The sequence below is a fragment of the Ailuropoda melanoleuca genome, chromosome 7 (genome assembly GCF_002007445.2).
Source record: "Ailuropoda melanoleuca isolate Jingjing chromosome 7, ASM200744v2, whole genome shotgun sequence".
Classification (NCBI taxonomy): domain Eukaryota; kingdom Metazoa; phylum Chordata; class Mammalia; order Carnivora; family Ursidae; genus Ailuropoda; species Ailuropoda melanoleuca.
The window spans coordinates 33,893,396-33,906,361 of record NC_048224.1 but is presented as its reverse complement, the minus strand read 5'-3'; the positions used below and the strand labels follow the sequence as shown (position 1 = coordinate 33,906,361).

General features: G+C 42.6%; 1 non-coding gene across 1 annotated transcript; it reads left to right on the top strand.

Moving 5' to 3' along the window:
- Window positions 1-3,268: 3,268 nt before the first annotated feature.
- LOC117803149 lies at window positions 3,269-3,378 on the top strand. Its single transcript, XR_004626852.1, has one exon. It is a non-coding gene; the product is annotated as a U6 spliceosomal RNA (small nuclear RNA).
- Window positions 3,379-12,966: the final 9,588 nt, after the last annotated feature.

Genomic DNA, 12,966 nt, shown 5'->3' with positions numbered 1-12,966 from the left:
CACAAGAGAGAAGGAGGAAAGGCTGGAAGCAAAAAGGATGGAATAAGAATTGGTCAGTTTCCTAGGGGTTGAAAGAATAAATGTGTAGGAAGTAGCCCCAGGGCACACATTATCTACTTCAGGGAGAATCAAAGAGGGCATTCTATAGCTGTTGCTCTCTTGCCATGAATAAGGCAAGAAGGTGTGTGCCTCTGTGTATGTGCGTGTGCACGTGTGTGTGTGTGTGTGTGTGTGTGTGTTTGTATATATGTCTAGGTAAATAGATAACTAGGAGGCGATCAGAGTGTATTGTCTTATGGCTGCTATCACAGAATGCTATAGACTGTGTAGCTTATAAACAACAGAAATGTCTGTCTCACAGTTCTGGAGGCTGGAAGTTTCTGATCAGGGTGCCAGCGTGGTTGAATTCTGATGAGAGCCCTCTTCTGACTTGCAGACTGCTGTTTTCTTGTGTTCTCACATGGCAAAAGGAAAGCAAGAGAGCTCGCTCGTGTGTCTTTGGTAAGGGCACTAATCCTGTTCAAGAGGGCTCCATCCTCATGGCCCAATTAACCTCCCAAAGTCCCCACATCCTTATGCCATCATATCAAGGGTTAGGATTTCAACATATGAATTCTGAGGGGACACAGACATTTATTCTGTAATAGGATACATTTCTGCTCCTCCTTCTTTCACAGTGGCTTCCTCCAGGAGAATCCCATTTATCTTCAACCACATTTGTTTGTCATTCCGTATTCACTCTTGTCACTTACTTAGTGCCAGGCCTTGTGGTAGAAATTGGAGACACAAGGTGGAATAAACCCAGTTTGCACACAAAACAAGCATAGTCTCGAGGGGGTAAATGGGCACTGTGCCTGCAAGCCAGCCCACTGAGAGTCTGAGAAGTGCAGTGAGGAGTCTGGAGTCACTGTCTTATCAGTGAAGTGTCTAAGTGTCAGCTGTGTAGACTTTCAGAGCTGGAGGGAATTTTGGACATCTGCTCCGTGCATAGTTTTCAAACAGTGCCTTGTGGCATCCTAGGGCTTTTGCAAATATTTCTTAGGGGTTGCTGTGTGTGAGAGGGAAGATTGAATGACAAGATGTTTGGGGGTCCTCCCTCCTCACACTGCAAGCAGAGCTGCTTAGCTTCTATCTGCTTTGTTTGTTCATCATCCATATCTGAATTAAGTTGAGGAAAGGGTACCATTACTGCTAAATGTTTAACCACGTCCCACACACACGCAGGGATGTAGTGAACAGTGACCAAAAGGTATTGTGGTTTGCTTGATGTGATGAAAGAATTGTTCTTGTTGATGTGCTCATAAAGACAACGAAATCTGTTCATTCGGTGATTTGCTGAAATACCAAATAAGCAAAGATCCTATGTGCTTCTAAAATCATCCTAAGATTTGTCCTTCAGACAGTCAGCTTTCTCAGAAGACTTCAAACTCTCTGAGGTCGAGAACTTTGCTCTCGTCATTTTTGTTTCTCAGGTGAGTAACGCAGTGCCTGACACCTATGGGCATTTCAGATGTTTGGTGACTCTGTGAAGCAGGAATTAAAATAATGTATTAATTGGACCCGGAACAGATCTTCTGACTGATTGTGGAAAACAAAATAATATCCTGAAAGCTTATTCAATTCTCAGTAACCTAATATGCTGAATATCCATATTCATTATGCTGCATTAGTAGTCACTATAGCGATCAAATTAGGTATTGATTGCTGTCAGAGAAGAGCCGAACATTTGGCTCCGAAGTGGTGTCATTTCTTCCATCTGTGAACACCCAGTCTCCTGTCCCTTCTTAGTGAATCCTGGAATCTAAGTCATGCATAATGACAGAATTCTGCCAAATGTATTTCTCAGAGGAGGGCTATGTAACTTCTCTCCTTGTGCTGCACTGACTCACTGCGCAGCTACCCTGTGGATTCCAATTAGCCGTAGTTCTTACTCTTCCTGGTCAGACATATAGGCAGATCTAAAATCTTCAGGATTCCTGTAGCCAGTTCTTTTTTTTTTTTTTTTAAGATTTTATTTATTTATTTGACAGAGAGACAGCCAGTGAGAGAGGGAACACAAGTAGGGGGAATGGGGGAGGGAGAAGCAGGCTTCCCGCTGCGTGGGGAGCCCAATGTGGGGCTTGATCCCAGGACCCTGGGATCATGACCCGAGCCAAAGGCAGACACTTAACGGCTGAGCCACCCAGGCGCCCCTCCTTTAGCCAGTTCTGAGTGTGGGCTGGAAGCACTCACACCCCCAGAAGCCCTCCGTAACTAACTGATCCGTGACCGTCTGGCTTGGGCTTGGCCAGACTGAAACCTGCGCATTGTGGTTCTCCTCAGAGAAGGTGCCTTTTAGGTGTGAGATAAAAACAACATAACTAGGTAGTGTATGGAGAGGGTGCTTTTTGAGTTTTACCAAAGTGCTAACCTATAAAGCTGCTATTGGTACACACACACACACACACACACACAGAGCCACTGACATATTCATGGAAAGAGTCTTTAGTCGAGAAGGGAGGCCAAGATTTTATGTATACACCAAGAAGGGGAGGGTGGTGTTCTTAGAAGGGAGTTGACAGGTGATAGCTACACATTATACCAAGAGAGCGAAGAAAGGCCCTGAAAAGCTATGGGAGTAGTTAAGGATCCTGCTTTTGATTGGCAATTTGTAAGTCTTAAATTTTATACTTTTTTGGACTGCCCCCCCCTTATCTAGAGTAAGTGGAATATTTTACAAATTTTCCTCAGACTCTTATTTGTACATTCTGAGACCATGACTTCATAGGAGGTATAACTCCTCATTCTGAGCAACTGAATTCCATAGCTAAGGACACTGAGACAAACCTTTTGTCAAGTGTGGACAGGGCATATTGTGTCTTCTCCCATGAAGCAGAGACTCACTTTTAGCTAGGGGACTTACCAATAGTGGTGTTTTCCTCAAATCACATCCCAGATTTCGAAGATGGCTCCATTTTGGGTGTGAGGGTTGGGCACAATGGGTGAAGGAGGGAGGGAGATACAGGCCTCCGGTTATGGAATGAGTAAGTCATGGGAATAAAAAGAAGAGCATCAGGAATAGTCAGTGTTAATCTAATCGCAAGGTAATGGGGCAGATGGTAGCTATACTGTGAACAAAGCACACCATATGAACTTGTCAAATCACTAAGTTGTACACCTGAAACTAAGGTAACATTGTATGTCAACTTTACTAAAAAAAAAAAAAAAGATGGTTCCATTTTTTTAGGGAAGCTCATTCTTCTGCTGAACTTGCTTTTCAAAAGTTGGAGTGCCCCACTTTGGCAGCACATGTGCTAAAGTTGGAATTATAAAGGGAAGATTAGCATGGCCTCTGTGCCAGGATGATACACGCGAGTTCATGAAGTGTTCCATATTTGACGCGCCTGGGCGGCTCCGTCGGTTAAGTGTCCAACTCCTGATTTCGGCTCAGGTCATGATCTCAGGGTTGTGAGATTGAGGCCCTAGTCGGGCTCCCAGCTCGGTGAGGATTCCGCTTGAGATTCTCTCTCTCGCTCTCCTTCTGCTCTTCCCCCGCTCATGCTCTCATTTTCTCTCTCTAAAATAAATAAATAAATCTTAAAAAAAAAAGGCTGGAACCATATTTTATTCTTTCACCCACATTCAGTACATACAGAGCACCTACCATATGCCAGGTTCTGCACATTCATTAGTTAATTAGCCACTGTCCTTATCTTCAGGAGTGTACTGGGAAAATGGACAGCTGTTTCCAGTATGTACTGCTGCCTAAAAAGCCAACGAAATCTAACACTGAAAACAAAACCAATAATGAATTTTGCTCACAAATCTCTCATTTTGGCAGAGTTCAGAGCACCACCTTATCTGTTCCATGTCTTCTGGGGAAGCTCAAACGAGGAGGGCTGGAATCACCTGAGGGCTTGCTTGCTAACCTCCCTGGAGGCTGATGCTGGCTGTAGGCTGACATCTTAGCTGGGGCTGTGGCCACAACACCTAAGTGTAGCCTATCTGTATAGTCTTTCCGGTTCTTCACTACGTGATGATGTTAACTTTAGTGTTTAAATTCTGTACCTCTAAGTGAAGAGTGTTTTTGTCTTCAACTTGCTTTGAGTTTTGAGATGTTGGTTGAGTCATGGGAAGCCCACATATTTACCAATACTGAAGTGTGCACATGAGTTTCATAATTTTGATGTGTATTCAAGATACCGTTGGTATGTATAGAGCATACCAGCAGTTGATGCCCTGCTCCTATCCTCTTTAACTACCCATGCTCACTGACAGCTGGTGTAGACGCATTCCAGAGCATGGAGAGCTTCCCACCCCAGCACCTGCTTCTCTTTTTCTCTGCCTCGGGGCTTTCTTGGCACCCTGAGGAGCTTGCAGAGCCTCAGACAGGTTCAGCCCAGAAGTGCGGGGAACATCAGCATCCCTGGGGTGGGGGACCATTCTCAACCAACAAGAGATGGAACTCAATGAGTAAATGCTTCAGTCTTCCCAGTAAAATGATTCAGAGCAAGACTGACTCTGTTTTGCATGACTTGACTTGGCCGACCCTGAGAACAAGTGCCTCCTTAAATTTTGCACCCTCTTCTCCCCACTCGTGTCCTGACTGTGATTCTGAGGCAAGTTCCTCACAGTTTCCGAGAGGGTTCCCAGCAGGACTGAGCCCCAGTAGCTCGTAGTTAATGGCTTAACTTATTCACATACCCTTTACTGATGTTTCTCCTCCTGTTCTTGTCCCTACTTTCTAGCTGGGGTGTGCTGGGGTTGCTTTTCAAGTATAGTACCAATACCTATTTCCTTCTCAGCTTCTACTCCTGAGGGAACGTAAACTTAAGGCAGGCATTGCTTCAGAGTGATGTTTTCTCCCTTACTGCCACCCAGCAGTAATTTATTTAAGCACGTGATCAGCTTATGATATGATTCCACTAATTATAAAGCTTTATCTTCTCTGAGACAGAGCTGGAACTCCAATGCTTCTGGTCCCCAAGGTTAAGCAATTACTTTCTTCCAAAGGCCTCTTTGTACGAGTTCAAACACACACGCGTAGGCACTTTTTGTTTTTTGGGTGATTGAGGGAGGAGGTGCCAGATGTTGCTCCTGTGTGCTTTTTGTTTTTGTTTTTTTTGGTTTTTGGTGTGTGTGTGTGTGTGTGTGTGTGTGTGTGTGTGTGTGTGTTGGTGGAGAGGCATTGGGGAGGTGTGAGGGGAGATAAAGACCATACAAAGCTAGGAAGGCAAAAATTGTCTGGACAGTCACCTCAGACTTTTCCCTTATTTTCCCTCCTGGCTGAAGGCCTGGTTGTGAGCCTCTGTGGGAATAGGGCCAGAGCAAGGAACAGAGTCTGTCTTTCGTGAGAGACTGGGAAGGCTTGGGGTACACACACTCCTGCTTTGAGACCAAAGTGGTCAAAGGCAGCACACAATGAGCCACACGTGCCCCGCCCCCTCCTTTCCCACCTCTGCCGGGCTCACAAGAGTGCTGCTTCTGGCTCAGAGACCTGTCTGCAGAAATGTACAGAACTTGCTGGAGAATCAGGAAAGACCCAAGGCAGGGCATGGCTGCTGGATTAACAGTCTGCATCTTCCATAAGGGGCTTGTGAGCTGCAGACTGTCCCTGAGCAGGACCAAGCAAAAGACCCTGGGTAGGGAAACTTTGGGGAGGGGCGTAAATTCCTGAATAAGCAGGTAGAGGCACAGAGCTGACAAGTTTGGGAGACTTTTTCCTGTGACTTGCTTTGTACTCACAGGCAGGTGAAACCTGGGCTCTTCAGCTATGTGATTTTTGCTGTGAGCTTGCTGGCATCCACATGGTTTCACCAACCTGTGGAACAAAAAGCTTGGGAGTCGATTTTCCTGCGCTCTAGCTCTGTCATTAATAATAATGTGGGCAAGTCACCTGATTTCTCTGTGCCTCATCTTACAATGACCTCACTGGCAAGATGAAAGCTGGAGATTCTTTTTACAAAGTATTTTTTATTTTTATTATTTTAAAAAGATTTTATCCATTCATTTATTTGAGAGAGATAGAGAGTGAACAGGAGGGAGAGGGAGAGAGAATCTGAAGCAGACTCTTGTGCTGAGCGCAGAGCCCGAGGTGGGACTCCATCCCACCACCCCGAGATCATGACCTGACCCGGCAGCCTCACCGACCGAGCCATCCAGGCACCCGGACGTTCTTTTTAATATTAAGATAACAGAGTTCTTTCTCCAGAAAGTTTTGTTGGACACATGGAGACCTAAAGAATGTCCCATCACGTGGCTCCTGCCTTGGAGTTCCGAAGTGGCCCGTGGGCCTGGGATCCTCTTTCTCCTCCAGAGCTCTTGGAAAAAATGCCCGGTTATGGACAGATCCTGTGGCATCGAAGAAGACCGTCAGCCGCAGCTTTTGCTTTTCCACTGTGAGGCTTTATCTTCGGTGTTGGAGAGGTAACTCCTAAACTGATGTTTTACTGTCCTTGCGCCACCATCCCTTCGCTGAGCTCATCACAAATCATGAATGTGAGCGTGAAATGGTCTGCCAAACTGGCAACTAACCGCACCCATTTGTGGTTGGTTTGGAACGAACCTGAAAGTGCCTCTTGCAGCTGTCTGCTTATTCTCTGCCGGGCCTCTGATTTCTCTCCCAGGCTTTATCACTGACACCTTTTTATTATTTTTACTCCCCACGGAGTGGGCAGATCACTGTTTCAGAAAGTTAAATGGAATGCCTCCCGTGGAGGTGTGATACCATGGTATCCCCGCTTGCAAGAACGGAAAGCTCATCTTCACAGTGTCGTCATTCTGGAGCCATAGGCCGAGACTTCTCCAGGTTAGTGGCTTCTGCTGGCCTGGGCTGTGCTCTCGACGGCACAGCTGAACTGGCTGTGAACTGTTCATTCATTTCTGATGAGCAGCCGGGCTGGTCAGTGATCACACAAGACCAGGCTGACAGTAGGAAAATGCCGCTCTGCTTCAGAAGTAATTTTTAAGGAAAGGTATTGTCCCAAGGGTGCCCAGCAAGACTATTGAGAGAAAACAAAAATCACATGTGATCTAATCAGGGGGTCAGTGGGAAAACACATGATGAAAAAAGAGACTTTTAAAAGCGTATTAATAGCTGAATATGCCAAAACAATCTAATAACAATGATATTTAATATTTTTTGCACACCGACTATTTATGAGCTTTGTTCCAAATACTCCTACATATACTCGTTAATCCTTACCACAACCCTGCAGGGCAGGTACTATGATCCTTACTTTATAAACAAGAAAACCAAGACACAGAGATGGCAAATAACTTGGCCAACATCACTCAGCTACTGAAGGGTCAAGTCTGGGATTTGAAACTAGACCATTTGGTTTCAGAGTGTCCACACTTAATCACTCAAAAGCAAGGATGTGTCTGTCCACATGGCAAATGAAGAAAGGAAGGTCATTAACTAGACGCATTTTCAGGCCAAAGTAGAAGTAGAGGAGACACCTTAAACTTATACAGTGCAGTCTGTCAGCTATATCTCAATAAAACCCGAGGGGTAAAAAATCAGAGGGGCCACAGTGAATCCAATCCCTCTGGCACGGCTTCTCAGGCCTTCCTGAGCCACCTTGGCTAGGCTTTCTACCACGAAGGCTGCCTCCCCACACTGAGTGAATTTCCTGGGCTCCAGCCACAGTAGTCAACTTTGTCTACACCCACGTTGATTTGCTCGACTCCCTGTGCTTTTATATACTCTTCCTGGAAAGTTCTTCCATCTGAGTTTGGAGAAATCCTCAGCTCTTTGGACTCAGCTCAAATGTCAGCTGCTCCTTGAAACTTTCTCAGGCATTTCAGGCTGGGTTGCTGCTCATTTCCTCCCCACCTGGCTTATCCCTTCACCACAGCTTGTTTCCAGTGATTCTGTAACTGCTTTCTCTCTCTCTCCTTACTAAGCTGTGAGCTTCTTCAAAGCGTGGTAGCATCTAGCACTCTGTGTGGCACACAGCTGGTGCTCCATAAGTGTTTACTGAAAAAAATGCCTAAAGCAAGTGTGACCATCATTACATTTATGGGGCTTCAGAGAATCTGTCTTCAAGCTAATGTAAAGGACTTTATTTTGGGCTCTGATTATCCTGATAATTTTCTCAATCCTTTCACTTATTTTGGCTAGTTTGCATAAATTGTTGGCACTTCATAAATATTTGACAGTTTGATGCTGTGATGTTACTAACGTATGAATTAAGCAACCACTCGAACAATGATGTTGACGATAAAACATATATGCAAGTTAACACCCTTATTTTCAGGGCGAGTCATGAAACCCTCCCTTTTCATTCTACCAGGTAAGCAGGTGTGCAGGTAGAACCCGTCGGAGGATATGGTGTTTCTATCCTGGACATGACAGGAGTTGAGAATTTTTACTTAATTAATGAGCATCAGAGCATCTTAAACAAAGTATTTAAACATGGGAAGCATTTGAGAATAATTTATTTGTAAAATGTGGACAAACCATTAGTTGGTTTTATTAAGGAGGGAAAATTACCACTTATTACAAATTCTGCCTTTGCTCCGAGTGTAGCTCTGCTCTTTCCCTGAGTAGTTGCTGACCTGTCAGGTATACCTGGCTCAGTGTGACGGAGGCTCCCCAACTTTGTCTTTTCTCCTCCTTTGTCACAGGGCTTACCTTCTCCTGCTACAATGCATTAATACCCAATCATTTGCTCTATGCAAACTCTTACAGACTCCTTTCTCCTAGTTTTTCTTTACTGTGATCCTTTCTCTCGTGCAGTTTATTCTTTTGCATGTTAATTTTTTTCTCTCTGTCATTTGTTTTCTTGGTTCTCCCCAATGTTTGACCCCCAATCTTGGAACCCTCAGCCTCTCCCTTTATGGTGGCCATCTCCACTTAGCTCAGCATTAATCCTGTTTACTCACTAGAACTGTTTTGGGATGTATGGGGTCTAAATCAGGGCTTTTAGTAACGAACTCTTGATTTTTAGAAAGGTCATCTTCTTGCCTTCTGTGGGGAAGGAGATGGAATTATTAGTAACATTTTCAGGGAGAGGCTCTCTCCACCTCACCGCTATCCTTCCCCCAAAGAACCAGAACAACCTCCCTACTCATGAAATAGCTTGGCTTTTTTACTTTAAAGCTCAGCAGAACGTTTTACATAGTGTTTTCATGTGGTTGTGTAAAACCGATCCCTGCTGATAAAGAAACACATTTTGAAAAAAGTTCTAATTTTCAAACAATGAGTATAAGCTGACTGCCCTGACCCTTACCCCATTTCTGAGCCTCTCCTCATTGGGCTGGGCTGCAGGTGGCTGGTAATAACGAAATCAAATGTTTACCAATTTATACAAGTGCTTGAGGAAATTTGATTGAATATTTCTATAATCTTGAAATGGAGAAGGAATCTGTAAACATCAAAGCCAGAAACCCTAAAAGGACGATATAGATTTAAGACAGTGAAAAAAAAAAAAAGCAAGATGGCAATCTGGGAAAAATATTTGTGACACATGTAATGGTCAAGTTAAAACGCTTGGTTTAGCAAGAGTCTAACAAATAAGAAAAAGATAAACATTTGGAATAAAAAGTTCAATGAACATACGGAAGACATTCCATTTTATTAGTAGTTAAAATATAAAACAATAATTTAGATTGGACGTAGTTTAAAGTCTGATAGAAATGTTGATAAAAGGGTGAAGAGTGAGGCATAGTCATACCAATATACACCTATTGGAAAGGTAAGTACCAAGTATATTGGTAAGTCATACCAATATACACCTATTGGAAAGGTAAGTAAATCCTGACAGCCGACAAGGATGTGGAGCAGTTGGAATCTCATACATTCCATTTGTGAGAATGCAACATGCAACAGCCCCTCTGGAAAACAGTGTGGCAGTTTTTCCTCAACTGAGACACGCACTTACCACATGACCTAGCAATCTGACTCCTGCATATTTATGCTAGAGAAATGAAAACTTGTATTCACATACACACAAAAACTATATGTGAATGTTTATAGCCGCTTTATTCATAAGTGAAAAAACCGGGAAAAACTGTCCTTCAATGAACCAATAAACCGTGCCATAGCCATATAATGAAATACTACTTGGCAAAACAAAAACAAAAACAAAAAACCAGAAATGTTGATATGTGCTATAACTTGGACAAATCTCAAAACATTATGCTGAGTGAAAGAAGCCAATTTCAAAAGGTTTCATACTATGGGACTCCAATTTTATGATATTTTTGAAAAGACAAAAAAATTATAGGGACAGAGAATAGATAAGTGGTTGCCAAGGGTTTAGATGCTGGGGAGGTGTGCTTATAAAGAAACAGAACAGGGGAGATGTGGGAGAGATGAAACTGTTCTGATTATAGTAGTGGTAACACAAACCTATATGTGTGTTAAGATGGGTAGTAAGGAGGGCACGTATTGCATGGTGCACTGGGTGTTATACGCAACTAATGAAGCATCGAACTTTACATCGGAATCCGGGGATGTACTGTATGGTGATTAACATAATATAATTTAAAAAATCATTAAAATAAAAAAAAAGATTCATAAAACTGTATACCCCTAAAAGAAAAAAAAAGCACATTTTACTCTATGATAATAAAAAAATCCTAGACATTGTCATCCCCATTCATGATAATATACATTGGTGCCAACTTTATGGAGCATAATTTAGCCATATGTACCAAAATGCAGAGTATGTCTATTCTATTAGCAATTCCACTTTTGCAAAAATATTCTGAGGAATCTTTGGCTGTGTGCAAAGATAGTACAGGCATGTTCATGGCTGCATTTTTTATGATTGTAAAAAAGAAACGAACTATATGTGGGGATTTGATTTCACGTTATGATACATATGTACAGTGGGAGATCATACATCCGTTTGAAATGATGTAAATCTACACTTGTTTACATGGGGAAATGTCCATAATTTATTATGTAGTGAAAATAATAGTTTACAGATAGCATCTCTGTCATGAACTTGTTTTGTCCAAATATGTATTCATAGAAAAAAATTCTGGAAGAATGTACACCAGGGACATTGACAGAAGTTGTCCTGGGTCATGGGCTTATAGTGATCTTCACTTTCCTTTTTGTATCTTCGTAGTTTTTTTATCTTTATATCTTCATTAGTGTCTGAACATTTGACTCGGGGCATGTATTAACTTATCTATTTTAAAAATTCCTTTTGGTTTTTATAAAAACATACGCAAAGTTTGAAGGTTTGAGTTTTAAACCATGATAAAATTTTCCCAAGTCAAACAGATGTGTTCAAATCTCAAGGACTACACAAAAGTTTATACTGTCTGTACTGTATACCACATATACTACACTGGATATGCTATAAAAAAGGGCATCTAGCTGCATCTTTCTAGGACTGCTGAGACCAGCAATGTTGTTTCCACTGTTTAACTTTTCACCCTTCAATATGTGTGGGTTACCAAACACTCTTCCTCATTTTTTAGGGGTTGTAATTCTTCGGCTGAAGGAACATAACCTCAGGGTGCTTGTATGGTTAAAAACCAAATAATGCACCTTGTTCAGGACAAGGTATGATTCTATGCATATGGTAATTGGAAGGATAAAATGGAAAGGTTATCTGTTACTAAATTTAGAAATTATGTCCTGATAGATTGATGGTTGATTTAAATATAACTTCTTGTCAAGCATCTGTTTTTAGAGTCAGATTACTATGACTCCACAGTCTCCTTGAAGTCTCACAGTCTCACATTTCTGTTTGCCTTTGCGTGGTTTTAAGAAAATGAAGAGTGTGAAGCTGCAAATTCAGTTCTCATTGTGTCATATTTTATATGACACACTGACCATTTCATAGAAATATAAGGTGACAGGCAAATTGCCAAAGAAATAATTGTCATTATCTCATTGAATCTTAGCTCATTCAGTACTCTCTCCCACACACTGAAGATTCATTTGGGAATGCTTTTGTCTCCCCAGCTGCCCACATGTTTTTCTGATTCATCTTTTCTCCAGCGTTGTCTTACTGACCACCCCCAGTGGAGTGCTGACTCTTTTTCATCTTGCTTCCTTTGTTTATCTCCAGGGTTTAATTCAACAAACAAAGTGGCTCGGACCAAACTTTGGGCTCTTATGGGTGTGGACGTGTTCTTTGGTGGCATTTTTCATTACCAAAAGAGAGTGTTATTTCTGACCTCTCTGACTCTTCCCTGCTGATTGTTCTAGGACTTTGATAGTAGTGACGGGTGAGATTTTTGAGGAAGTGGGTTGCTTTTGTTAGAGGTGGTAAAGCCTTTTATTGCTTTGTGTCTCGAGTTGTGCTCAGTTACAGTTGTAAAAGTGTGCCTTAAAAAAATCAAATTCAAACTAGCAAAAGTTGAAAGTGTAGGTTACCATCTGGAAGGAAAGATGTGATTCTAATTATTGATGCAGAAATGAGAGCTATGTGATAAAAGGACTTTGAGCAAGGTTTAATTTCACCAAGATTTAGGTAATTCACTGTCTACCCCACTCACGTGCTTAGCCACCTCTCCAGAACCCCTCTAGGGGTGCACAAGGTACTAGTGTCTCCCTCGCCACCACACTCCAAGAACTTTTAGGCCAACAGGCTGCAAACTCAGAAGCCTAAAGGGGCTAGGCCAGTGGTGCAGAGTAGTAAGTTTGGCTGTTTAAGAGGACAGGGATTAGTGGGGACTTGAGCAAAGTGAAAACAGCATGTTCCTTCCAGAGAGAACCTTTTTTCAGCATCAGCCAATTGTTGCTATGTGGGAATAGGCCACGTGTGGTCAGATCTTCCACCTTTTCAACAGAAGCAAGAAATAAAGATTTTTGTGTGGCATTTTCCATCTTGTCAACTATTTCAAATAAAACACCAACGCATTTTAGTCCAAACCATGTGTCAGAGGGCCGACTGTGGCCATGGGCCACCAGTGTGCACCTTCTGATGAAAACTACCATGCATGAACTTTGGGAGTCCAAAAGCAGGGTGCCTCTGAAGGCTGTTTCAAGGTCAGGACCAGCATGGATCCAATTCC